The sequence below is a fragment of the Scatophagus argus genome, chromosome 21 (assembly GCF_020382885.2).
Source record: "Scatophagus argus isolate fScaArg1 chromosome 21, fScaArg1.pri, whole genome shotgun sequence".
Taxonomy (NCBI): Eukaryota; Metazoa; Chordata; class Actinopteri; family Scatophagidae; genus Scatophagus; species Scatophagus argus.
The window spans coordinates 8,170,642-8,197,349 of record NC_058513.1 but is presented as its reverse complement, the minus strand read 5'-3'; the positions used below and the strand labels follow the sequence as shown (position 1 = coordinate 8,197,349).

Genomic DNA, 26,708 nt, shown 5'->3' with positions numbered 1-26,708 from the left:
TGTCTGCAGTCAGTGATGACATTGCAGTTAACTGATTGTCCAGAAGAACAAAAGCTTTCATATTTTCATATTTGCATTGCTGACATTGGTACGATTGCAGTCTTACTCATTTTGAAAACTGGACCATTGAATATTGCAAAAAAGATTGTTCAAGTAGCTAATTTTTCCAATTATTTGTTTAGTTAATAAAACAATGAAAATGTCCGCCCCAGCTTCTAAGTAGTCCAAGGCAGCATCTTCTGATGTTTTTTTTTTTTTTGTTACAACCAAGAGTCAAAAAGTTGAAAATATTTACATTGAACGAGCTGCAATCTAGAATAGTTGGTGTTTCAGCCAGAAAACATGACTAAATGTGATGCATGAACAGATACCAAACAAATGTACTCCAAGCTGCAACAAGACTCTATTAAGACTGCAGTAATTACTTATCAGCTGGACTGCTCTTCAAATTAAGATTTGTGAGTGTCCACTACAAACCAAAGCATCCTAACACAGATTTTTAGTGGAACAAATCCCCTCTCTTGTGTCTCCTGTGTGGGCGTACGTGGCAGTTGACAGTGTATTACCCAGCTGCTGCGGTTGCAGCTGCTTGTACATTAGCTGGAGCTGCGAGGCCACATTTATCAGTGTGAAGTGAACACCACGGTGGAGAGATAATGGTCCTGAACAAAGATGATACCACTCTTGCTGCTGCTAGCTAGCTGGTCATAAGTGGCTCAGCTCAAAGCATCGTTATCATACTGCTCTGCTGCCTTGGCTTGTGCCCGCCAAGTCTATGTAGCTAGTGAGCCGCTTGCTACTTATTCTGCCTCCATGGGCTGTCATCACAGTGCAGAGAAGCCATCGCACCAAATTACTGTCATGCTGAAGTATTGCAGTGCAGAGCCTGTTAGATGACAGGATTCTTGTGTATGCAGCTGCAGGAGTGGACATCAAGCCAAAACAGCCCAAAAGATGATTACTGGCTAATTATATTCCCCTTTGTATAGGTTTATATGGCACTAATTAATCTTCAATGTCTTGCGCCTATAAAAGCTAAATAAATGTTAGTCGTGTGGGTAGTTTACGTATAAATAAATTGCAGTACATGTATTTGTGAGCAAAGTAATTCATTCAGCTCATTCACTCTGTGAGATTGTGAGACGCTATCAATAAGGGCAGATCGTTTGATTGGTTTTGTACTTCATTTTGTGTTAACGTAATTTCCATTTTTCTTGGCTTTTTGTGTCGCAGTAATAATTCTCTAATATGGTGCACCATGCAGCATATGGCTGCCATTTATGATCAACAGCCTCTGTAAAGCGGTGACTGGAATATGCAAATGTCTCCATGCTAATGGAATAGTAATGTAATGAAGTACGTTGTAGATGGCGAGTAATGAGCTCTGGTTATTGAGTGTTGATGGCTTCTTCTCTGCCAGCCTTTGTTGTTTCGCAAGCCGCAGCTTTCTTGTTTGTTTTACATGGCACAGATACACACAGTCACCCAAAACAAATGTGCACACAAACATGCGTGCATAAGCACACCCTCGCACAGACTTAGATACATGAACATTGCATTTTTATTGATTCACGACATTGGGTGAAAAACGTATTGATAAATACCTGAAGTACTTGCTCATTGAAATTGTGAAACTAAATTGGGCAGAACTGAGACAGATGCGGTGCCGTAAATTAAACAAGCAATCTTCTCTGCTGGGTGACAGCACAATGGTGATTAGGGTTTCATGTGAGCTGCCCTACATTATTTATGGCAGTGCTGTGGGCTGCCTGTAGTTGAATAAACCCACAGTCCATTGACTGGGCACATTACAGGAGGCCGCCTCGTAGCGAGGGGTGGGGAGTTAAAAATGGCTTTATTTCCTCTCGCGGAGGTCCATTTTCATCTAAATGAAGGTGGAAGCCCCAAGCGTGTTGTTTCCAGGCCCTATGTGTGTGAAATGTGTTGACTGTGTTCCAGGAGGCTTCTCGGCACCACTCTGCTCCTGTTCCAGGGTGATTTCAGCAGAACCTTTCATCTGTACACATCAGCCTTTCCTAGTTTTCTTAGTCAATGCCTAATCAACTTGGAGCTTATTGCCAGTTCACAGTTGGCTGTGCTTTTTCCACAGTTTCACTTGAGGATGTATGTCTGCCCCAGGTGATATTTAATATTGAGCAGCTGATTCTATATTTGAATTTCACTAAATGATAAAATACCCTAAAAATATACTGAATCATGTTGCACCACTGCTTACATTTAATAGTTCACTATGACAGGTTGTGGTCTGCATTGTTTAGTTTGGTATCCATAGAGAAAAGAGCTTTTATTTTATGTAGTACAGTCTAAACATTCTCTTCTCATCCCAGTATCAAATTTAGCCCTGTTTCCTGAGAAGTAACACTGAAAGGGGCTTCTGTTCACGCTGCCTTTGCAGTTCGCTCACTTACAACTCAGTGCTATGCCTAAAGGGACAGGTTCCAGTGTTTGTAGAATGGAATATGAATAAACAAAGGATTGGAAAGAGTTTGAACCTCATATAATCCATTTAGAAATGCCTTGATGGCCCCAATCCTCATCCTGCAGATCAGACTGGGACACACCTAGTTTAAGCTTGCCACAACCACAAGCTACATTTTGTATTGCAACAAAAGTCAAAGGCAGAATGGATGAGGTTACATCTGGATGTCCTCTTGAACAACTTCAGGGTCAAATACAACTGCACTGATAATTGTGAACCCTGTTGGTGTCTTTTAGTTATGCAAATTAATACTGAGTTTATTTACTGATGTTAGTTTTTATGCATATATAAATATTACTGTCAACAGAAGGATTTTTTGCCACAGTCAAGGACTTGGACCTGACACCGAAGTTGCATCGTTCAACCTCAGAAACAGATATTGATTAAGAGAGTCTTTTCTGGAGTCCTTTTCTGTTATTGGTGCATGACATGAGTAGTGATGTATAGAAAGCATGATATTTCCTCAGGGGTTTGTCAAATACTGGATGTGCCACTGTGAAAGAGTCAGTCTATCAGACCATTTTCACAGCAGGTAATAACAGTTAAAAATAAGGCTGCATCCCACTGAGTTTAGCCAGTTCTGGGTCCTGGTGTTGCGTAAGATGGCGCACTGGTATGACTGGGACACTTAAACTGAACTGAGCCATTGTAAATGCTGTTTAAAATCTTAGCTGCTCGACTGCACTCCATCCGTCTCTTCTCTGAAACCACACTGTCCCTCATTTGCTTCCCAGTACAAAGGGCTGACTGGTGTGGTTCGGCAGTGAACATGCACAGTGGTGGAAGTAGGAATGTGAAAAATGAGGTGAAAACAGTTTTCAGTGTATGTGGAGCTCTGCCCATTGTTACACCTATGCACATGTGAAAAGGCTTCTCTCTTGCCTTTCTGACTTTCTGACAGCATTTTAGGGGTACTTGAAGTGTCAAGTAATTGTGGTGGACTGGGTGTTAATCACTCATATTTCACCGAACCCTGAACAATAAACAGAATGACAACAGTGACGATCGAACGTCTGTGCAGTGTTTTCTTTGTTCCGCTTGTGGTATTGTTGCAGGTCATCTGGCTTGTTAATGACAAATTGAAAACAGGTGTACATTTTTTCATCATCTGAGCACCGAATGAGGAACATCGAACTGTTGAAGTGTGAAATTGTTTCAGATGTAAATCTATGAGTGTACATATATGCATAAGTAGGAGGGTTTTAATGTCAAATAACAATTCTAAATATCCTTTTTGTGTGTTATTGTACTGTCTTTGAAGATGGCACCGTGTGAGGCCCTGGATTATATTTAGCCTCTATTCTATGAGATTTTTAGCTAATAAAACACTATCTTCTTAATGGATCCCAGCCTTGAGTTTTGCAATAGACAACATCTCTTTTCAGTTTTTTCAGTGCCGACTAACATCTTGCAGTGTGTGTGATACCGGGGCAACAGCGCTTCTTAATCTACAGATTATGGGGTGCTGATTGTGAGACTATAAATTTCAGAAAAATACTTTAAGACTGTCCAAATGCCTGAGTGCTTTGAGTGATTTGGGGAAAGTGCTTCAGAGTCTTGGCTTGTGCTCGAAAGCCATTAATCTTCTCTGTGCGTTGGAGGTGTGGGATATGGAAATGGCATGCCATCTCTAATTTGTGTTTTGTTTGTGCATTTCAATTGTAGTAGGATCATTGTGGGTTTTCTGCCCATACAAAAGTTATGAAATGGCTAACAAGAAGGCTATGTTTGTTTTATTTGTGAAATTAAGTGTTTGCTTCGCTTCGATGGATGTCTGTTGCGTGAGTGTGTCCTAATTGTCCTCCTGCACAACGGGGTGTTTTCATTCTCAGCTGGCTTGTGGCCCAGGATGCCCACTCGAACTCTGGTCCACTTATCCAGAATACCAAAACAATGCAGAGCTGCCGTGTTTCTTCAGAGAGCCACTGTCAGACAGTCCCCTGGGGGTGGGGTGTTTTCTGATAAGTCTGCGCCAAATCTGCTCCTCGCACTCAATCGCTTCTTTGTCATCTCTTCCATGTGAATGTCAGTGTGGCTGAGTTGTGGCTCCATGGATTCCCTGTGTTCAGATACCTTGCATGGCTTTCATCAGGACGTAGCGCTGTTTCACTCCCCCTCAACCACAACCGCAGTCCCTTCATCCTCCAACGGTTGTTTTCCTATTGAATAAAACTTATTTTTTAGCCTTTCTCATGAAGCATGAAATACAAGCTTTTATATTGGCATTGGCAGGTATTTGAACTTATGACATGATCCAGACTGTGCTTATTAAATCGTGAAAATGATGTAACTTTTCACTGCTGCTGCTGTGTGCCAGCATGGCATGTTTTTCCACTTAGGGATTTCAACATTTGTCTCTGTCATAAACACAGGGCATCTGGCTGCCAGTAGTGGACATAGCCTTCATTTGGACTTTGACATCGAAATGAATTCTTCAGAGAGAAGCTCCCTGGCTTCTCATTTAGCAGCTTGCGTAGGCATGATAAATGTTGCTAATCACCTATTGACCCTGAGAGGTCAAGCTGTTGGCCTGTCGCCCATCACCCTCTTCTGTCCCGCTGTCTTCTCTCTGCCTCTGTCCTCTGTGGTTAGCCTTTATCTTGCCCAGGCAATAGTTTTTCTCTCCAACACTGCTTGTCCAGATAGCAGGCAACACAACTATGCACTTTCCTTGTTGGCAGTCAAGTGTGAGATTTCCCCCCCCCTTCAGATTTATCTTTTCAAAAATATCTGTTAATTGGCCTTCTGGCCTCGGAAATACATTTATGTTGTGAATGTGATTAGATACAGCAAACCAGAACAGATGTGCTTTTCTCTCCATGTTCGCAGCTTTAGTTTTGACCTCTGCACTTCTAATATCGCAGCCGGATTTTAGGACCCTGCTGAAGAGATAAGTAAATAGAAGAAAGTGTGAGATTATCAAAGAAATAATCTTGCGGAAGAAATGAATTTGGTTGAAATATCAAGAATGGGGGCTGTAAATGTGTATGCAGACACACACACACAGAGTATCTATTCTGGATGGAGTTTCTGGTCAGTTCTTTTTTTTCCTTTGGCAGTGTAAAGAATCGCAGAAGAGCTTTTGTTCTTTTGAAAATCCACCTGATAATGTCGGTAGCTGGCTCCTTGCCTGAGCTGGTCGGATTGAAAAGACGAAAAAAGAAAAAAAAAATCTCCCAGTCTCCAGTGCCCAGCCTAGTGTTACACACTTTATACACCCAACACAGTGGCCCAGATTCTCTACAATACCCAAGTGAAACAACTCTACTGTTTGGAGCTTTTAGAAGTGGATGGCAAATGCCATTTTCAAGGGGGAACACTGAGAGTTGAAGAGTGCAGCACAGGTAAGGGAAAAACAATGTTGGCGACACAACAATGGCACCAGCATGATGCCAAGCTGCCTGGGTTCACAGATAGGTCCTTATGCTGTCCTCTTCCCCCTTCTCACTTAAATGTTCCACATGAGACTGACTGAGCCATTTCATAGTGCTAAGCTGCGTGAAGAGTGCTACTTTTATAATGAAAGAATACGGCTAAATCAAGGCTTGACAAATCTACTTTCTCCATGTCCCCATATTCAGGGTTGGCGGATTAGACTCTAATTTTGGTGCCACTTATCTCTTCAGCTGCTTTTAAGCATTAGTTCCAAATAACAAAAAAGTGTGAAAATGTGAAGGTTTTTTGGAGGGGTTGGATGGGAGGATGGTGGGTTTTGGGTATTGTCAGGGAAGCAAGGCTGTGAAAAAGAGATTGTCTAGTGGCAGCGAGGGCCTTCGCATGAGAGTTAAAATTTACATACAAGAAAAAAATGTATTTGTGGCATTTGGACAGTGGGCAGTTGTTAAATTTTGGTGAAGTTTTGCAGTTGCTGTCGATTCCACCGCGCAGTGTCTCAAGTGGCTTCATGAGGTCACAAAGCTTGATGGAGTTTTCAAACAACCCAAACCATGAAAAATTAAACACAGTTTTGTTTTCACCTCTCTGTCTCTCCCTCTCTCCCTCTCTCCTGTTCAGTTTCCCAAAAACTCAGAGTTTACAGAAACATTTGTGATTGTAGCCGAATGTGCGATGAACAAGCAGTTAGTCAGAAAGCCACGGCATGCTCTTGTTTCTGTTTGACTTACTGCCAATCAGCAGTGTGTTCATCTGGTCTAAACAAAAATCACTTTTCTGGACCTACTTTAATGTCACAGACCCTGATAGTTAAAATCTTTCCATTTCACATGTATTTGGCTACTGTGACATGTCATCAATACTAAACAACCATCAATACCTCACTGGAGGCTGTTGCATTTAAAACAATGGAGGGCACAGCTTTGTTGTGCATTCAGCACTTTTGAATAGCCGTCAGCTTATTGATTCTCTTTCAAGGTTGGCTTTGGTTCCTTTCGCGCCGTCTTTTCTATTTGTGACAGCAGAGGGTATGTTAAAAAAAAAGTTGCCGTTCGATTGAGTTGGGTGGGTGAGACCTATAGAAAAAAACAAAAAAAAAAACACCTTAGTGGTTTCCACTAAGATTTGCTTCTCTTGGAGAGGTGCCCTTTTCGTTGTAGGCAGTGTTTGGGTGTGATTATGTAATCCATCAGAGTATTACCATAAAGGGGCGGAGGGCCAGGGTGTCGAGGGGTTGGAAGGTAATAGTGGTGCTACTGATGATCATCGTCTAGCAACTGCCCAAGGGTAGGAATGTTTTGTGTGCCGATGTGTCCGACAGGTGGCTAGGAGACACTAATTGATTAATGATCAGGGTGATATATGAGCCCCTGCGGCCAGCCTAAACATAAAGGCTCAGAGCACCGGTGTCGCCCTAAATCATTTCCAACCAGGCCAGTAAACCCAAAACAGTTCCCTCATTAGCATATGAAAGACTAGTTGGGAGGGAGACTGTGCCTTCCAAGCCCTTTGTAGACCGCCCATGGTCAGCATCCTGAGTCTGAATTAACAGGCCAGCATTTTTTGCCAGATGAATGATGACAACAAAGATGGTTTTATGATTAAGGGTCACTCAGCACTAATGAATGATTAACATCACCACAGTCTAAGCCTTTGATATCATTTGGAATCTCCCTCTGTTCTCCTGCCTGTGCATGGCTATGACAATAGCAGCGCTCACCTCGATGATTATACTCATAAAAAGAACTACGGCCTCCTGCTTTGCATGAGATGCAAATTGATGTTATTCTACTTCAGCGCATAAAATATTGTTATAAAACCCAAAGTTGAATGGAGGTGTTTCCACCACGTGTTATACTATAATTTCTTATACTGAGATAATTTACATTGGTTCTTTACATGGGTGTTTTGGCTCTCTACATCACGGAGCTGACATATTTTCCATTCAAGCAGTGTCAGATTCTTCTTGAATGATTGAGCATTAGTGGAATTCACCTGCCCCCAGATGATCATATTTTGCACTTTGTGTTCCATATAACACAGTCATTGTCGGTGGATTGGTCTCTCAGTTCTCTCTTACTGTTTCTGCATCTCCTAGGTTTTCACTAGCCCTTTTTGAACAGCGATCCCGCAACACTGCTGCATTGTGCTGACTGCTGTCCCAGCTTGTGATTTCAGATAGCGTGATGTGTAACACAACAGCACATGTAACAACGTGCGTCCCGTTCTGCCGTCCCACACTTTTTACACAGACCGATTTGTGTCTTTTACTACCTCCGCTGACCGCTTAACAGCGACCCATTCAGTGTTTGTACATTTAGAACAGTGAGGCAGAATAACAACACAAAATTCCTGCCTTCAATAGGCTGCGTAAAAGGAGCTTCTGTCTCTTCCTCTCTCACTCTCTCCGGTTATTTACCATTCCACAGGGGGCCTTGCGTGACCCTCTTCATTGTTTTGTTTGGATGACTCTGAAGGACAATGGCAGTCTGGAGCCTTGGCCGGCACTCAGCGTGTGTGAATCTGCATCTTTCCAGTGGGAGTGCTGTCCTCCGATGTCAAGAGAGGTTATGTGATCTATGTGTGACTGAAGGGGGTTTCCACTGCTGTGAGTCGGAGCCTCAAGGAGAGGGGTTTATATTGTGTGAATGGGCGTGTGTGCGCGCACGCGGCCGCTGGAATTTTATAGAAGCAAGCGAGTTAAAACAACACATTGTGCCTGTTTTAATGTGAGCTTATGACTCTCGCTGCAGGGCTGACGTTCTAAAGAAACCTTGCACTTGGAGACTGCTTGTCGTACCCGCAACAATTTCTTTACACATTTGTACTGAGCGGCAGCAGAGCGGTGCCGCTGTCACAACGAGTAAGTGAATTTCCCAGAACCAATGAAAGATTTCACTTGAGAGTTGGACCGCCCCCCATCAAACCTTTTTAACCATCAACACATCAGAAGCCCAAACCCCAGTCCCAGGTGCTGATGGAACGACTTGGATTGAGGATCAGGTGACCCTGCTGCATTATAGTTAGACTGGTGGGTTCATGAGCAAAGCCTTCTAGGTGTGGTAAATTGGGTTCCATTTTTAAAGCAGATGGACTTGTCTGGCAAGGCTCCAGCAGTAAGGGCCCCTTCTTCTCCTTCTCCTGTGCGTGTGTGTGTGAAAGGAGAGTTGCAGTTAGTTGCTTTCACCCATCAGCAAGGATAATGACGTGATTACCCCAGGCTACTCCTGTCCGCTCTCATCAGTATGTACGCTTCAGGCTCACACGTTCATGGCCACACACACACACATGCACACATGCATCCATGCACGCACACACACAATTCTGAACATGTGGACAGCTCTGGCCTCATTTCATCCTACCTTTTATTTTATCTAAATTAAGCTGTTCTTCAACTCGTTGACACATAATTCAGCATCATTCAGATCCACAAACAGGAAGTGAGGGTGTGTAATGAGACAGGAAGTGAAATGAGGAGTCATTCGGGGTCTGGTCACAGGCCAGCTGACTGGCTGTTTGTCAGGTTGGAATACATACCTGAGGGAGCAGCACAGAGAGTTTTTACTTTAAAGTCAGGAACAAGCAGAATCTCATTACCAAGATCAAATAGCAGACTTGATGGCTTGCAGCTAAATGCTAAAAACGAAAAAAAAACATGAAAAAAATGGCTTTATTAGAAACTGTTGAGAGACTGTTGAACTGCACTGAACGTCTAAATCAAAGTAATAAATACCTATATAAATCAATAACTCTGGATCACTGAACATCAAACTCAAAGTGATAAATACATGAATAAATAGATAAATGTATAGACAGATGATGGATGCATGTCTCCACATCACTACTTTTTGTTCTCTACCCTGCTGGGAAATCTAAAGGACAACCTACCTCACAATACAAGGTGATATTTGTTTCAGGACTAATAGGTGGTATTGAATTTTAAGTGTTTATGATGTAAGTGTCCACACCCTGCTGTGAATGGGTTTTGTGGTATTAGACAGTACAAATATTACATGACATGTTCATAATGCGTAGGTCTAGAATTACGATAATTTTGGGATCAGCAGAGGCACCACCTGGCAGCGATGTTGGCTTTGCGTCTCTTAAGTCTGGTTTTCCCACTCCATCTTTGCCAAACAGCCTCAATAAGCCCATATGCAGGAATGCATGTGGGCAACTTATTTGCTGCACCAAAGCTTCCTGTATTCATCTGGCAACCCCCTCGTGTGAATTTTTAAAAGTGATTACTCATCAACATTGAATTGGGGTTTGGAGTAGGGCTGCATGGTAGTAAAGATAAATGCGTTATTTCTGTCTTCGCTGTTTGACTGTCCTCCGGGTGCATGTGATAGCAAATTAATATGAAATTCATTTGCTGCTCGTAAAATGGCATCAAGGCCACTTGGAGCCTGGAGGGAGGGGATTTTTTTGTAATGGTATCATAACCCTTCCATAGAGCAACCATTACCCTGGCTGTCGGGAAAGCGCTCTCCTTGTTATAACTTGCTTTCTTCGTTAACTGAAGTACACCAGCTTCCTTGCTTACAGTGACAAGTGTGTAGTGAAGTGAAATGAAACCAAACAGACTGCAGTTTTAAATGTCATTGGTTTCTCTTGGTATGTAGCTCTGCATCTTATGGGAGGGATGGGGGGATCCTGCAGCCAGGATATGCTAAAAAGAGATGGTCTCTGTTTTGTCCTCAAAGAGAAAGACAGGATAAACTCACTGCTCTTGAGTGCTTTTGACACGAGCCAATTTTCTTTTCAAATATGATCAACTATGACTGAGCAATTTGGCAATTCTGTTCATGCCATGAAATCCAACAAAATGCCTGTTAACATTTGCAAACCATCCTGTAATCCAGTTGTTTTTGGGTTAAAAACTATCCCGCAGAACAGTTTTTCATGCATTCTGCCTCACAAAGGTGGTGTAAATCGGAGCTCTTAAGTGCCGTGTGACTCTTTTAATTTAGATCCTTAACTAGACACATTGGTAAACAGTTTAGCTGCATGCATAAACAAAATGACGTTGTTCACGCATTTGCTCCAGACCAGCATCGCTAGATCCATGTCGGCGGCAGCTATTCATCTGTGCAGCACAGTCCGAGCTGTCTTTCTATGACAAAATGACACGCCACTTTGTATTTGTCTCCATGTTGGCCAATGAAGGCGCCTCTGTGTTCCTGTTTGTGCATCAGGCTGAGGGGATTTCTAGGCTGCCACCTGATTCACATTGCTGTAATTGAGTTGTGGCCATAAGCACTACTGTGCCTTCCTAGGCCCCAGGTAATTCACACACCACAAAAGCACTGTTTTACTCCTCTTTTCACATGATGTCTGGCGCCCAAATGTAGCAAGCGAGGAAGTCCAATCTATTGGAAAAGGGCGGGGAGATTACAGGGAGTATGAGAGTGAAGGAAGGAAAAAGAGCGTAAGAGTTTTCGTGTAGTGAAGCAGTTCTGTGCCAGAGAGGCAAGGGAGTCACTGAGTCTGCAGCACGTGGATAAAGACCACAAAGCTGTTGGTTTCAAATATCTTTCCCTCTCTTTCTTCCTCTCTCCTCAGAGCTTAGGAGCTGCAATCGATGCAAGGGGGAGATTTCCTTGGCCAAGGACAGGGAGATTGACGTTTTTGGGGTAAGCCCGAATTTGTCGCTCCTGTCAGCTCTGGGTAATTGGACTTCTCCACACTTGTGTCTGTGGGTACCAAACACCATCTTGTTCTTTTTACAATCGCCTTGTTCCTCATCATGTGACAGCCATACTGGCTTTGTGGTCGCGTTGAATGTGTGGCTCCTGATTCTTTTGTCTTTTTTCCTGTGTCATACCTTCTGCTTTTTTACTGTCATTGTAAAGGTCATTTTCTCTGTACAGCTGAGGTGTTTTTCAAACCTAAAAGAGTTGTTTTCACACTCACATCCACAGACATGCACTCTGTGCTGGTTAGAGGAGGTGTGCTGTCTTGTGGCCTGCATGCCGCCAGTGGTAGGATCAAGTCTAATCCTGGGTCTGTTGCATCAGAGCTGGAGCTGGCAGCAGGGAGATTTGCTCTGTCATGTTTAAGCGACAGAAACCAAACAAAAACAGCTATTCATCATCAGGAACTGGCTTGGAGAACTTGGATCATCACTCTGTGAATATAGAGTGATTTATTGAGTCTGATTTGTCTTCCTTGTATGGGAAGCTAAACATTGCGGCAGCAGAATGATAATGTACTGTTAATTTTATTCCGTCCTTTTATTTCATTTCACATTGTTTTGCCAGAATGTTGCTACAAATAATGACTGGCAGGAAGGAGCTGAGAAAGGGTGGTCAGTTCCTCTCAGCCAATCACAGTACCCAGGAATGTGGCTCAGTTTGTCCTGTCCTGTCCTATTTGGTCTCCTGCCTGTCCTTTCCTGTCTTGTCATGTCATGTCTTGTCCTGTCCTGTCTCTTCCTTTTCTTCCCTTCCTGGCCTTGGGGAAAGGTGATCTTTCAGCAAACACCTTCAAGCAAATGCTAACAGAATGATATTTGTACCATGATGCCAGCTGATACCCAAAAGAATGCAGACTCCCTCTACAAATCACCTCCCTCACTGGATGCAGACACCAGAGATGATGTGTGTTTTTGTTCACAAACACGCCCACAGAGGATGTCCATGTGTTGTAACTGAGGATGACAAGTGGTCTGGCAGACACTTCCCTGCTAGCTGCAAGTTTGGCATATGGGTGGCCTGATGGACAAGCATAAGACTGGCACTTTGGTCTTATTTGCATAATAGTCTGAGTTCCTCTCTCCTCTTTTGTCTTTCATCACCTTTTGATTTGTCTTCCCAGGGAAAATTATTCCACTGTGTCGTCTCAGCTTTTGTGAGGTTAGAAACTGGTAAAGGCAACCAGAAAAACATGTGGGAATTAAAGTAGGTCAGTTTTCGATTCAGTTTGGCTCTCCTTTTAGTTGTTTGTAGGGCATAAAACCTTATTCACTTCATCTGTTCATGATGAAATGTCACACTTTTTGGAAATCATGTAATTATTCCATTAGCCGCTTTATTTCTTGCGACCTGGCCAACAGTACATGCAATATTTGTTAGCAGTCATTTTCCAGTTTCTGTCCCTCTCCTTCGCGCTCTCTGTCTCTGAGTTAGCAGGTTTGGGGTTTTCATCTGCACATAAAGTGGTATTTAACCCTCCCTTTCCCGTCATAATTTAGACCCGGTCTCATACATGGGTTGGAAAGCGGCTCCGGCAGTTGATGTGGAACACATGCCTTTAATGATTCACACTGTGCGGTAGGTCGGTGGTGGCTGCCGAGCCCGCTGCCTCTCCCTCTGTCTAGAATTGGACTCGTGTGCTTTTTTTTTTCAGTGTTGTGTGTTTTTTTTCCTCCACTCCACACATGGAAACTTCAGGGAAGTTGAATTTGTTTATGGACAGTTGTTCCTTTGTAACGGAACTTCTTTTTCTCCTTCATGGGCTGGACATAGTAGAATAATCAACTCTCAGTATCTTTGTTGTTTAGCCAGACTTCGGGGTTCAGCCTTAATGTTGTTTTTCGCCTGCTTGGCCGGGCGAGCAGGTCAGAACTCTATGTGCCTGAGTCAATTTTAATCTATACAATTTGTACCTATACAAATGACCAAATAAAACTAAAATCAGTTGTCAACTTTAATCTGCCTTGCTCTAAAACTCAAACTCTCACCAGCCTCCAGATTTGGAGAGTTCTGGTTGGGTAAACTACTTCAAGCTGAGTTGATATTTTATGCTGCTGAGCTCATTTATTGTAAGGCATTTGAATAACAAGCTATTGAGTGGCATCATACTTCCTCACCACCAGCAGAATAGCAGAAGTGTGCTGCAATTCCCGCTCACTTGATTCGAGTTTTCGGTCAACCCACAGAGATTTTTGACACGACATCATGAACTTCATTTAAACAAATGTGTGCCTTAGCCTGTGCATTCATCCGCTCAGCCGTTGGTTTACTTTGTCATTGCATGTGTGTGTGTGTGTATGTGAATGGGGAGTTTCGGGCTGTGCAGTCAAAGAGGAGTGAAATGTGCCAGCACGTGACAGGGAGTGGGCGCTGTCCCGCCATCCAAGCTGACATAAATGGCTTCCTGTTTTTGCTTTCACCCAGTTCCCCCAACCCCTGCCTACATCTTTCCATCCACGCTTCCATCTTTTGTTCTTCCCCTTTTCTCTTTCTATCTCTTCCTCTGTCTCGCCATCCTGGGTCCCACGCCCCCTTGTGTGGCCTTGTCTGACCTTTCCTTCCTCCACTCGCTCACATATAAAGGCATATCTATTTGTCTCCTTCCACACGCGCACGCACACACACACACACACGCTGGACTTCACACGTCAAGACAAAGGGCTCATGTCCTAGATATAACTGCAAGTGAGAGGCTCTTTCCTTTTTGCACAGATAAATTTGCGGATGGACACAGCACTCATGGAGAATCAAGCACTTGCTGACCTTGCTCGACAGAAGGACTCATGCAGTAGATGAGTCAAGTAATAGCATGGGTATGCCAGGCTGAAGCATTGTAATAATGTGCAAAAGCAGAGCAGTATTTGTTTCACTGGCAGTAATGGATATTATGATTTGAGGAAATGTCTGTGTGTGTTATTGGAAGTCAGTTTGGTTTGCTCTTCTGCATTAGTGGGAGAGTAATTTAGATTTAGCTCTTTTCCCACAAGTGCTTGACTTAATGCCCACGAGTTTACCAATCCAGTTTACTGTGTTTTTATGTGGTAGTGCTCAGTTTTTACAATACCCATAATCCACAGCATAACAAAGCGCCACTCGTAAAGCATTGCTTTAATGAAACTATGCCTTTGTGCTGTTTTATGTACTGTGTTTTCAGTAAATTGGTGTTAATATGCTTTATGACCATAAATTAAACTTTCTGTTAGAACTTGTTTTATAAAGTTTGGTGCTCTCAAAGCTTGTTTTGGAACAATAGAGTGAGTGCTTGAAGTGTGTGTGTGGGTGTGTGTGTGTTGAAATTGATGAAGAGACCTCCCTGGATTTAAGCGTTGCTACAAAGCACCACCCGATACTATATGCAGAAAAACCCCAGCCACTCTATGCGAGAGGGCGTAGCTAACTGTACAGAGTAGTCTGCAGTTCCTCTTTGGGGCGCCTCCTGACAGGAACTTGGCAGCAAGGAAACATAAACAAATTCCCTGTGGTGGGCTGGCAGGCTGGGCGGCGCGGTCCCCCCCCCCCCGTTACCGTACATGCACAGCTCGGCTCAGGCTAGCCCGCTCAGCTCAGCACCCCCAAGCTGTGAGAAATAGATCTTAAAGGGACAGGTGCCGCCGCCTGCACTCCTTAAAGGAGCACAGGCCGACTATGTATCTGCAGTCTGTTTTCTTTGTAGAGGTCACTGAGTTGTTTTATACTGACAGTGAGTGTGTTACTTCTGGTATACTGACCTTTTGGAGGATTCCTACAACACCATTGAAATGCTGCTTGGGGGAGAGAAACTGCTGCCAGAGGTCCCAAAATGGTTGTTGATGCTGAGGTAGCAAAAAGCTGAAGCAATGATGATGATGTAACGAAGGAGGATGGGGAGATAGGAGGTAGGCTTTGCAATTCAGTGTGGAAGAGAGAGGGAGGGTGTGGTGGACCCAGCAGTCATAAAACACACACACACATATGCACATGCTCACACCCACATGTGCAGTATTTTCACAACCAAAACGTCCTCAAACATACATGCTTGTGTGCACACAGAGATTCACAAGCCAACAGTTTTCTCTTTCTCTCTCCCGTTTTCTCTCTCACTCTGCAAACACAGTGGTGTATTGTGTAGTCTGACCTGGTCCCTGTCCAAAGGCAAAGAGAACCCAGATTGCTGAAACAGAGGGCCCACTACTAAGAGGCCGGCCAGGCTGTAGTTGTTATAGGCTGCTTTAGCCTTCCAAACCAAAGGGGACTGCTGGCTGAGCCCAGACACTGAGTGTGCATCTCTCTCTCTGTGTGTGTGTGTGTGTGTGTGTGTGTGTGTGTGTGCGTGTGTGTTCTTTTTGATCAGCCACAGAAGGGTTTTTTGGACAGCGCTTGCAGGAGCCGACATGGCACCTCAGTGCAATTTCATAAGCACTGGTAAAGGCATTTGCCTGACTTTTAATAGTTCTTCGTCTCCACAACATCGTTCAAATGCACTATTTTCAACAATCCTCTAATGGCGGCAGTGGTGGAGATGGGCCGCAGAAAAGAGGGCGATGGCGGAGGAGGAGGAGGGTTAAATGTGAATCTCTTTTTCACTTCTTTTCCTGGATGCAAGAGACAGCTCACAGTCTGCCTTGTGGATTTCTGCTGCTTGTGTGATTTGTGTGTATTTTCATGTGATCAGAACCTGTGCAAGTGTGATGTAGTTACAAATTATAGTACTTTAAGAGGATGGAGTTTAGATAATGGAATATTAATTAATTTTTTCAATGGATTTTTTTTTTTAGAATCAGGCATTTGGCGGCAAACAGATCCTTAAATAGTTTTCTTCTCAAAATTACCTCAACACATTTGTATAAGTTTAGATACAAGTATAAGTTTCATTACACTTAGCTGTGGACCACAATCGCAATCCATATTAATATATTGCATTAAAGATAGTTATTTTTTGCACAGGCTCCCTACCATGTTACATACTGTAATTCATGTTGCATTATTCAGTTATGCTGTACATCACCCAAGTGAGAACCACGTGAATTAATTTGTCCAGTCAGCATTTTTGTCTGTCTCTTGTCTCTGTCTCTGACTCTTTTGTTGTTTTTTTCACATAGCACAGATCTGCTAATCAATGAGGTTAGTGAACAGAGTTTGTAAACAGTAAGAAGACTTTAAATGGACTTTAAATATCGCAATATTTATGATTTCCCTAAAAAATAGATTGCGGGCTGCTTCAAGACTGATTTCAATATTGTGGTACGAGATTATGTCACTGCCAGACATTTTGTGGAAGTAATGCTGACACTTTCCCACCTCGGCTGTGTGTATGTGTGTGTGTTTATGTGAGAACGAGAGAGGATAGAACAGTCAGTGCTTCACTGTGAGCAGCAGAAGAGTAGAGGACGAGAAGAGGGTGACAGAAAGTGTTAGGATCCACTGACAGAGCACGGCACAGGCAGTGCTGGTGACACTGCAGTGCACGGGAGGAAGGTTTGGAGAGAGGGACACTGTTGGAAATGGAAGAGAAAAGATGGCATCAAAGACAGAAAGAATCTTTTCCCGCAGGATGATGGTAGATGAGGACATTGAAAATTGGGAGATTAAGGGAAGGAGATGGTGAGGATGAGAACTCGAGGCATGGCAGCAGGTCTCATGGGATGCCATTAGCTGGTGTGTGTGTGTGTGTGTATGCAGTATGTGAAGTTCTCCATTTAACTTGGCATGTAAGGCTTACTGAAGCTTAATGCACATTCATGGCCATGTTTTTGTTGTGTATATGTGTGTCTTAGCACACTCACGTGGACTAAAACCTCCCACCAATGAAAGAAAGAAGACAGCATCAAGGGCCCAGATGTATTCACCCCCCACACCTCATCTCCCCAGTCCCGGTAGGCACATCTCTGTAATGGCCCCCTATTGATCCTGAGGCCTCCTTGTCCACACTCAATGCCCATTGATCGGCACCTCGCAAAGAGTCTCCGAGGGCTGCTTCACATCCTGTGGCTCGCTGTGTAGATAGTGTGCATGTGTGTAAAACAGCTCTTGTTTATATGTTAGAAAAGAAACCTGTGTCTGCATGCCTGCGCCTTAATACGTCTGTATACCTTTCGACAGTCCTGTTTTCCATTAATCCGGAAACCTTCACTGAAATTGTTCTGTTGCACTGTGAACCGAAGGCCTTGATGCAGGCCTCCGCAGCTTAAAACCTTGTAGCGTAAAGACATAAACACTTAACATAAAAAGACTCGCTCAGCCACTCTGCAGTCCCCCACAAGAGAGACAAGACAGAAAAATGAAGAAAAGGCTCCCTCGCCTCCCATGTCAAAAACAAAAAAAGCCTGATTAATCAGTCAAGCCACATGAAAACTTTGCTTATTATTGTTGCTGCTTGATTTATTGATGGCCTGGATCTGGGTCAAGCATCCCCCACTTCTCTCTCTCTCTCTTTCTGCTTGCTTCCTTCTTTCCTACCCTCTCTGGCTTTTTCTCCTAACTAAATAAGGGCCCACCCCCCATGTCTCTTCCCTTTGTCTCTCATCTGGTTTTCTGTTTTTGTTAAAGGACAGTTGATTAATGGTGCCACAGACAAAGCCTGCAGTCTGCTCTCAGCCCCAGCTCAGATAGGGCTCCACTCTAGGTAAACCAAAACACATGTGCTCTGGACAGCCACTGGGAACCCCTGAGGAGAGAGGGAGAGAGAGAGAGAGAGAGAGAGAGAGAATGGGAAAGAGAGAAATTAACGGCAGTAGTTGCTGATGTATTACATACAGTGATATAATGCCCCTTTTTCCTGCGCTGGAAAATGTGCAACAAAAGGAAAAGGAAGAGGGCTGAAGCAGTATGTAGTGAATAATATGTACCGAGGGCTGACATGCTCAGGGTGTGGCCTTTTGTGTGGAACTAAGATTTAGTTGCACCATGCAAACCTCTATGTGCTCTTTAAAGCATGAAGTTATCCAGAGGTGTAGTGCTATTTGTTTAAGATTTGGAATTGGTTAAATTATGTGTTTTGGAGGGTTTTGTAACTGCTCTTCTTCTCAGCGATAAGGTTACGTACATTACTGAACTGTAACTGACCACATGATCAAATGTTTGACCGACTTTACGAACAGATTCACCACGTTGAGAATGTTACACAGTAGTTAAACATCTAACTAGTATTAGGTGGTACCATGCTAGCTCATATTTAGTGTGGCATAAAACAGCACTGGTAAATGAACACAAGCTGATGAAGGGGCATTAGAAACGTCCATTCTGAGGACAAAGTGCAGCGCAGACAGAGGTCAGACTCGTCTTAATAGGCCAGGCTATGAAAATATAGCTCAGCAAGCTTGCATTTCCTGCAGGCATTGAGGATGCAGCACAGGCTGAACAAGTTTAACATCTTGAAGTTGTGATGTTCCTTTGCACATGCATCACAAACAAAGAAAGCATCAAAGGCGTGAATGATGAATTAAAGGGTGTTTAGCTTCCTTTTCATCTTTACAAGTTAACATTAGCTTACAAGAGGTTGGAAAAAAAAAACTGAATTGACTGTACTGCTCACAGCTTTCTTCCATGTTAGTCAGGGCATGATTTGATGTTGTGACTCAGTCAACACACCTTTAATGTCAGTTTGATAACTTTGACTATTTCATTTGTTTTTATTGGCTCTCTTGCTTGACTTACGCTTTATAGATGATTGGATCTTGATACACTTAAAAATGAAAGGAATAGACAACTGGATATGCAAAGTATTTACTGTGAATGTTTTACTTTCACTGTCGCCTCATAGCAAGAGGGTTCCAGGTTCGAATCCCGGTCTGGGCCCTTCTATGTGGAGTTTGCATGTTCTCCCTGTGCCTGCGTGGGTTTTCTCCGGGTACTCCGGCTTCCTCCCACAATACCAAAAACATGCACATTAGGTTAATTGGCTGCTCTAAATTGCCCCTAGGTGTGAGTGTGAGCATGTGTGGTTGTTTGTCTTTGTGTGTTGGCCCTGCGATTGACTGGCGACCAATCCAGGGTGTACCCCGCCTCTCGCCTGTAGTCCGCCGGGATAGGCTCCAGCTCCCCCGCGACCCTGACGGATAAGCGGTATAGAAAATGGATGGATGGATGTTTTACTTTCTCAGTTGGAGAAAAAAGAGACAGTGTTGTTCCAATGTGCTCTGGCAACACTACATGAAGTTATCTCTCTGCTCAGACTCAACCTCACCTCTCACAAAGTGCAATTGCACATATTTACTGATTTTAGTGTAGCAAAGAGACATTTAAACACCTGAGTATTGTTTCCTGCCTGCAGGGTCCTCAGGAATGAGTACAGAGCCGCTGAGAGTCTTGTAGAAGAGAATTGCCTTTTTGAATGATAAAGGAACATATTACTGTAACTGCAATGAGGGCTTTATTGTAAATTGTCTTCATAATGACGTGGCTTAACACTCATGTCATACTTTACCGTGACACTGTGTATATATATATATTTATGTTTGAATGCTTAGACATGGTCTAATTGTCTGCGCTCTCTGCACAAGGTAAACATGTCTTTCTAGGAATTATTACCCTGAAGGTATACCGGTTCATAACAGTTATATGTTCAGTCATACGATGGGGTAGCAATCTACTAAATCATTCCACTTTCCTGCAGTTTAGAGACAAACTCCTACGTGCCCATAAAGACATCTAATATTAATTGTATTATGTGAGCAGAGATTATAAATGCAGAGCTGTTATGATGTCTTTTTGCTCTGTTATTCCTGTGTGTAGAAATGCTATGAGTGTGTATCTCATCCCCCTGACATTTTGCCACACTGATTGTTTGCTCAGTGTTTATACCGAATTCACGCAATGTTGGTAAAATGGGAAGACAAGAAAAGCTTCCTCTTATTTGGTATTGTAAGTGTTCATGCATACCGCTCATGTGTTTGGGGCAATTTGTTAACATGTGAAACCAGATACAAACAAACATTTGAAATTTTCCTTTTAAACAAGGTTGGTGGCTGGTGGTTTTGAAGGCATTTTGCCACAGTTGATTTGTCTGTAGCTGTGGGACAAACTTTTTCCCTCTCAAGCTGCTTTTTGTAAAATGTACTACCACCCAATATGTAGTAAGTGGGCCAAGGCAAGTAAAGATCAAGTGTTGTTTTGGAGGCACGGAGATCCAGCAGTATCTAGCTGCTGGGCAAGGTCAACATCCAACAGCAACACCTCTAGCACTTTGCAAAATTGTGCACACCCAGAGGAAGGATGGAGTGTGTTGCAGTCACCCACTGCACCTCACCCAGACCATATGTGCCTGCCAGTTTCCTGTCTTTCCCGACACACACCCAGGGATAATCCCGAAGCCTTCCTCTGGGTCTGTGAGGGATTAGCAGTGACATGTGGACTGCCGGAAGAGGAGGCAGGCATTGGTGACTGTAACCCTGAAACAGCACTGCTTTACTAGAAAAGAACTGTTCTCCTTCTCCTTCATTCTGTCCTTTGTGCCCTCATTGGTATGGATTTGTTGGTCCTAGGAGAAAAATACCAGTTAAACAGGTGCTCCAGGCATGTCCAGTTCTACTGAATATCGATGGAGGATATTAGACAGTTCGGTTATCGTTGATATTGTGGTAGTCAGTAACAATAATAATTAGTTTCCAGTTGCATAATTTAAAAAAGAAATTAAATTACTTTAGTGATTATTTTCACCAAAAGTAAATTACTGTGATAAGCAATTTTGGGTACTTTTTAAAGTATGTTTAGACTTGGAAATGCTGCCATTGGTTATGTGCCTGAAGCTTTCATTTCAGCTTTTGTTATGGACAGACAAATGTCTGTAGTTTGTATTCTAGTTTCTGAAAGGTTTTATTTTAGTTCCTTTTTCCAGGTAGGTTGGAAAAAAATAAAGTTGATAAGTTGTTTGACCTGAAACTGGGTCGAGTCGGATGACTCATGACTACACAGAAACAGCGTATTTGCTATAACATACTGTTCAGATGTGCCTGACAGACATGTTGCTTTACTGCATTTGAGCCAGGGCACAAGTTACATTTTGCTAAAATCCTCTTACCTTTTTGCAAGAAATAGTGTGAATATCTCCAAGTAAAGGAATTAATTTGCCATCATCATGCATGTCCAAATATATCTATATGAGATTTTCAGTTTTTGAACGTAAACATTAAGTGTAGACTATACATCTCTGCAGCTGGCCAAATTGATTTAATTCACCTGGAAATCAATAATATATAATGCAATATTCACATGATATTAATGAGTTATATGAAACATTACAGGGACAATGAAAACAACACAGGAAAATTGTCTCCTGTAGTTCAAATCCCTGAATGTTTGACACAGATAGTGGTGATTTCAGAAGGTTGATGAGAAAATGCACTGGGGACTGTTCACAATAGACAGGGTGACTGGGACGCGCTGTGAACTGGAACTGAGGTGGGTGTGTTCCTTTTCCAAAAGAAAAGGGGGCTGCTTTTCCATCAGGTGGAAGTGCATTTTTTTGCACTTTTCCAACGTCAAGTACAAACTGTGCCACAGTGCTCTTTTCAGCTTCCTTCCCAGTGCCATACTGACATCAGGAAAAAAGGAGAGAACCTTGTCTCACGGTTCAGCTACATATGCAATAAACTTGTGGTCAGAAAGTCAGCTGAGGCTCCACTGATGGGTAAAAACCTGCTGAGATGAAATATGTGCAACACATTTTTTTTCCCCTTTTCCTTTTTAGTTCTCCTTTATGAGATGTAGAACCACACTGAAGTCCATTAAATGCATGAATTGCCATTGCCATTGAGCATGTTGTTGACAGAGGAGAGACAGAGGCACGCACTGAATCTAAAAAGCAACACGTGGCCCAGTGCAACAGTTTTTTCCTAGATAACCAGAGTGATGTTTATGGCAGTGGTATAAATAACATGGCACTTGTTGACACTGTAACCTGCTATGGGGCCTGAGTGCTGTAGTCCAAACAAGCATGGTTGTTTGCTCTGATGAGCATGGAGCCAAGTGGCTCATCTTCACTTCATTAGACCGAGCGCCTGTTAATAATTCATGTTCAGCTTTCCCCGGAAGCAAAACCAAAGGCTCAGCTGTGCCTGTCCGTCCGTATTCCCTGTCACCGGACATTTAAACCTTTTCCCTTCTTGAGATCTGAGTTATTTTACTCACTTACCGAGTCTGCAATGTGCACCTGCCTGGATGAGCAGATGTTGCTTTGCCAGAGGCAGAGGTAGAGCGGTTTTGGCGTATATATATTTTTATCTTTATTTTTTGTTATTTTGTTTTTCTCTGTCATTGCCTTCCTCCATTGTTATTCAAAGATGATGTGTACCCAGTACTCTGTGTACTCATTCTTCCCTCCATCCATCCCCAGGGAGTGTCTGTTCTCCTTATATTTTTGTGTTGTTTTGCCATTTTTTTTTCCTCTCTGCTCATCGTGTCTTGTTGCACTACAGTGTCAGGTTTAGTTACGCATGCACCCCATGTGTTTGATCCATCCCTGCTCTCCTGTGTTGTGTACATTGCATAACCACCCGCTGCTAACCCTAGAAGTGTACCTCACCTCCCTCTCCTCTCTCTGTTCTTCTCTCACACTCTCATTCCTCTTTTTCTGACACCCCCACCCCCCTATCTTCCTCCTGCTTCTTTGGCAGCAGTCCAGGTCATCACTCCTTTTCTCCCCCCTTCCCTTCCTCCAATCCTAAACCTTGAAAGTTGAAGCAGTTGGTCTCTTTTTCTCTTCTTGTATTTGCTTTTTCTTACTCCCTTCTTGCTGAAGTTGTTCCACTCATTTACCCTGCTCTTCCTTTATTTCCCCATCCTCTCTCTCCTCTCGCTACTCATCTCCCTCTCCCTGCCTCCTGCTCTCCACTCTCCCAGTGGTCTCATTAGGCGTGAAGGAGGCTGCCTGCTGTGTGTGTGTGTGTGTGTGTGTGTGTGCATGTATATGTGTGCTCTCTTAGGCAAAGTCTCACTTGACTGAGCATGCCACTTGCACTAGCGGGGGCCTGGGCTCCATTATTACCACAAAGCTGTCACAAACAGTATAGAAAGTAGCCTCCTGTTGCCGAGTTGTGGGTGAACACAGGGTACTCGCTTAACAACAGCAGCTACCACTGTTCCGCCTTCCCTGTAGTATAGGCAAGCTACTGTTGCAGTGGTTATAGGAAGTGTGCATCTACACAGAAAGACACACATAACCCGGTTCTAATTTTGCCAGCGCATGCTGCTCCTGACACTCAAAACCACATACCGAACATCTGTCTCCTCTCTAGAGTGACACCCCACCTATGTGGTCCAAACTATGGGATGCCTGAAGTGTGTGTGTGTGTGTGTGTGTGTCCACCAGTGTTTTGCTAGTGTCTAGTTACAGGGATGGGGCCGTGTGCAGGAATGGGCCCCTCTGCTGCCTCGCTGGCAGGCCTGACCCCAGCAGGTCAACGTCCATTACCACATGAAACCTAAATGTCAAGCACAGCCCCCTGCTATAGCCATTTGTCTTTCTCTGCAGTTCAGTCGGCCTGGACACTCACATACGCACGCAGACACACTCACCTGTTCTTACTTGACCAGACTGACATGCACAAACATCCTTCACAGCAGGGATGTGTCCCTCACAGCAGTGATTTCCCAATTTAGCATGTGTCTGTGCATCAGAGGATAGATAAATAGTAACACTGCTCTTAATAAATACCAGGAATTCATTTCATTAGTTAGAACTTATCAGTGCTATTGACTGACTGACTGACAACCTGACTGGACACAGCTGTTAGCTGTTTAGCTGTTAGTTGTTTAACTTTAGCTTATCTGTGAGTGGACTGACCAGCCTTTGGTGCTGATAAAGGCCACAAGGTCGGTGAACAGACACAGAAGGCAGTATACTGAGGACATGGTGCTCTTTTGTACTTTGAAAAATGCAGTTGGTAACTTCTTATGGGGTTTGTTTCTGCTTTTGACTGTTAAATGAGATTTATGAAAGTGCAAGAAAAGAAGCTGAAGCATCAAGCACAAAAATGACTTTTCTCCATCATGGGCACTTAGCAGTCTTACCTTTTTGTGATAAGGACACATCAGAATAATGGTTTATTCAATAGTCAAACATGTTTTATCTTGAAGGTGATTAAGCATTGAATACACCTTGAGAAACTGAGTGCCACCTCATTTTTCCACATTCACCTCAGGCGTCAAGTTCTTTTCTTTTCTCTTGACACCAGTTAACATGGAAAAAGCATTTTTCTTGTGTTAAACCACCTCAATCTCTGTACAGTGATGGGCCCTAACAGCCTTTATCTGAACACATACTCGCCAACTCTGCATTACTGAGCCACAGCCATCCATTTGAATAGATAACGGTCATGAAAGCTTGTGGAAGCTGCGTTGAACGTACACACACACACACACACATGCACATACATAAACACACGACTTGTTTACAGGAAGCTGTCAGCCATGTGTCCTTATGATAAATAAACACAGAAGCGTCCCTTTTTTAATGATGGCGTATACAGGCCTGCACGCTGAATATTGACGGAAAGATTGAGAGCGTTCTCAAGGGCCTTTCCAACATGACATATGGCTCTCGCTCTGTATTTTTTCTCTGCTGTCCTTCATTTTTACCCCCACCCCTCTCAGCTCTCCCTTTATTTATCTTAGACAGCGGCTTGTGCAAGGGTTTTGTAGACGTGAGAAATGGCATAAACACATTTATCAAGCGGTGCTGCCAATAGGGAAAACACCGGGAGCATGAATGAAAAGAATGCGGTAATAAATGCAGAAAGAATCACAGAACAATGCAAACTGAGTTCCCCGGGAATAGCGAAGGGCATCCACAAAGTATCGTGCCAATGGGGACCAAGTTGCTTCTGAGCTTTCACAAACCTGAAGCACAGTGGCAGCTCGGCACACCACAACAACAGTGATGCCACCTGCATTAACAGTCTGCCCGTGCAGCGCAGAAGAAGCTGCACTCCTCGCTTTGATAAATGTTTCATTGTTTATGCTGTCTCTGTCTCGCTTTCTTCTCTGTCTCACCTTCTCTCTCCTCCTCTCCATCCTACATGTACAGCGGTGAGTGTGTGCAAGCTTTTTACCAACTGTTGTTTCAGCATTAGTCAAGCGTTTGATGTCTGCCTCAATTGTTGTTCATGGACCTCCCTGGGCTGAGATCACAGGCAGCATTTATTCATTTGCAGTTTCAGGCTCTCAGCTGAGGGACCGCTACCTGCAGGTCCTCCACATGCTTTTCTTTTTTTTATGGTTTCTAAACGCTATATGCTGCCCCCCCCCCTCCCCCCTTTTGACTATGAGCAATTGACCTACTTTCTGAATCTAAAGTTAGCTGCACTCAAGGCAAAGGAGTGAAGTGATCATTTTGCTTGTGAAGGGGTGCTATGGGGTGGGGATTGGGGTGAGGGGGGGATCAGAGTGCTATCTGTGCTTCACAAAGACACAGGGTTAATTGATGCATGCTGGTGTCACTGTCCTGATTGCTGGCTTTTTTGCCTCGTTGGCTTTTTTAAGCTGCAGTTTAACCCCATTATCTGATTAGTAGTATGTGTGGAGTGTTAGGATGTATGTGTGTGTGTGAGTGTGTGTGTGTGTGTGTGTGAGAGAGAGAGAGTCCTAGTTGCCTCACAAAGATGAAGAGCTCTCTCTTTACCTTAGGGGGATGGGGTTTGACAGTACTGTAGTGCCCCCCACCCATCCTCCGTCCTTCTATCGAAGTCTCTCCCCTCCCCCCCACCTCACCCTCCATCCCCTACTGCTGATAAATGTGTTTTTCTTAAAGGAAAGAGGTGGCTGGTTGAGAGGAGTCTCTTTTAATGTAGCCTTTTTTTGTCTGTGTGTGTGTGTGCGTGTGCGTGCGTGCGCGTGCGTGCGTGCCTCTTGCTAATGCAGTGCAGGGCTGTGCTGCAGGGCTACAGGCAGGCAGACTCAGAGGCAGGCCTGCAACCTTAACCCCAGCATCATTTGTTTGGACGAGGGCCGTCAGCGCCTGTCGTGCGGCCCATGATGAAGTGTCAGTCGGTAATTGTCCCCGCGAAGCATCCACATCTCAGGGGGTGATGGGGGAGGGAGGGAGGATGGGGGAGGCAGGGAGCTGACAGAGAGAGAAATGACACCCTAGGCTCCTCCTATTCTCTCTCTCTCTTTCTCTCCTTTTCACTCCCTCTTTCTCCCTAGTT

At 43.7% G+C, this 26,708-nt stretch overlaps 1 protein-coding gene across 5 annotated transcripts in view; it reads left to right on the top strand.

Moving 5' to 3' along the window:
• Positions 1 to 26,708, top strand: part of raraa (retinoic acid receptor, alpha a) — a 132,571-nt gene that overhangs the window by 5,282 nt on the left and 100,581 nt on the right. For 2 of the 5 annotated variants that reach the window (XM_046377827.1, XM_046377828.1), the window contains exon 2: positions 11,459 to 11,529. The exons of 2 other annotated variants lie outside the window; for them this stretch is intronic. The gene's annotated coding sequence lies outside the window, so the exon portion shown is untranslated. Of the gene's footprint in view, positions 1 to 11,458; positions 11,592 to 26,708 lie in introns of all 5 variants that reach the window. One more of the 5 variants, XM_046377830.1, reaches the window with a different exon arrangement.